At 45.5% G+C, this 1,507-nt stretch overlaps 1 long non-coding RNA gene across 1 annotated transcript; it reads right to left on the minus strand.

The window, feature by feature from the left end:
- LOC106532313 (uncharacterized) lies at positions 1 to 181 on the minus strand. The gene is made up of 2 exons (XR_001312052.1): positions 123 to 181; positions 1 to 45 (listed from the first exon to the last, which is right to left on the minus strand). It is a non-coding gene; the product is annotated as an uncharacterized LOC106532313 (long non-coding RNA).
- Positions 182 to 1,507: the final 1,326 nt, after the last annotated feature.

The following is a 1,507-nucleotide window of genomic DNA, read 5'->3' on the forward strand; positions in this document are numbered from 1 at the left end:
GGTTAATCCTGGTATCCTTTGACTGGAGAAATTCCATGACATTTCCTAAAGCCACATTTTGGGACAGAAACTACATAAAAAATAAGTTTCACACACAGGGTTCCTTGTTTTGTCCTACTTACCATCTTGCAGGTCGACTCTTTCATGTGGCACATCAATTGGTAAACAGGATCCTGCAGACAGAAAAGAAAAGTTACAAACAGTTTGTATGTAATGTATGAATATAATATACAAGTTTCACTTTTTAAATGGAATTACTGAAATAAATCTACTTTTTTCATGATATTCTAATTTTATGACCAGCACCTGTACACTGAAGTAAATTTCAGAGAACATTTTTGTGGAGAAATGTTGGTAAATAAAAGAAAACATTTTGTAAAACACAAGAAGTTGTTCAGGGCCTGTACAGGGCCAGCAGATGGTGTCATTCATTGTTGGTTTGCTAAAGGTGTAAAACTTATTTTTCCCAAATTTTTTTCCGTCCGTCACAAAAGGCGTCTAATGTTTTTAAAATGAGTCGCCAAATTATTTTTGGATAAATATTTATGATTTTAGAGCTATATAAACATTTGTAATTTACCTGAACCGTCGCGGATTGTTTCAGTATCAGGAAGTTCTCCGCATCTGTTGCTGTGCAAGTTTTGGTTCCATACCACCCCCACACACACACCCCCCGGTTAGGGTTAGGGTTAGCTTTGAAAAGTAGACATGCTTTGAAAAGACGAAGCTTTCACGAATTCAGGGATTCATCTTGACACTGTGTTACTCTTTGTTTGGTGACATGAAGTTTGTGCGTAACTGAGAGTATAAATAACAGCCCTTCATGCGTGAAACGTTGAGGCGGAGTTACGTTCCATTCAGTGATTTCATGGTGTGCACAACGGTAGATTTTGATGATGCATTTCTGGCGTCTTCCAGGCCTGGCAGTCTGTCCAGAGGAGGAGGTCTTGGGGCCTCAGTCCCTGGGTGGGTCTCGGGGAGCAGGGGAGCCTAGTGGGGTCAGTGGAGGAGCTGGCTGGCCTGGGGGCCCGGGCCTCTGTGTCCGTGCCTGGATCCGCTCTGGTGCAGTGGATACCGGCGGGGCCTGTGAGTTCGTCACTGCTGGCCCCAGGGGTTGCTGTGTGTGGTCACTGGTGGGGCTCTACCAGTTCTCTCCAGTGGTCGGTCCTCTTTGGGGGGTGGGTGGGTCGCCCTTCCGGCACGGGTGTCTCTAGGGGCTGCGTGCTTGGGGTTCCTCTCGGGGTCTTTGGCACTGGTCTCCCTTATGTCGGCTTCCGGCTTTGCGGGTCGGGTCTGGGGGACCACAGACCATTCCAGAACATTCCACGGGAGAGATCCATGCATGCTCACAACAGCACACAATCAGGTGTTTACATCCTGGGTTTTGTATTCGGGCACTGACGGAGGGGTATGTGCATATGTGTATGTGTATGTTTGTGTGCATGTATGTATATGTGCATGTACAGTATATGTATGTGTATGTATATGTATGTATGCATATGTATAT

The sequence above is a fragment of the Austrofundulus limnaeus genome, unplaced genomic scaffold, assembly GCF_001266775.1.
Source record: "Austrofundulus limnaeus strain Quisiro unplaced genomic scaffold, Austrofundulus_limnaeus-1.0 Scaffold749, whole genome shotgun sequence".
In the NCBI taxonomy this organism is placed as follows: domain Eukaryota; kingdom Metazoa; phylum Chordata; class Actinopteri; order Cyprinodontiformes; family Rivulidae; genus Austrofundulus; species Austrofundulus limnaeus.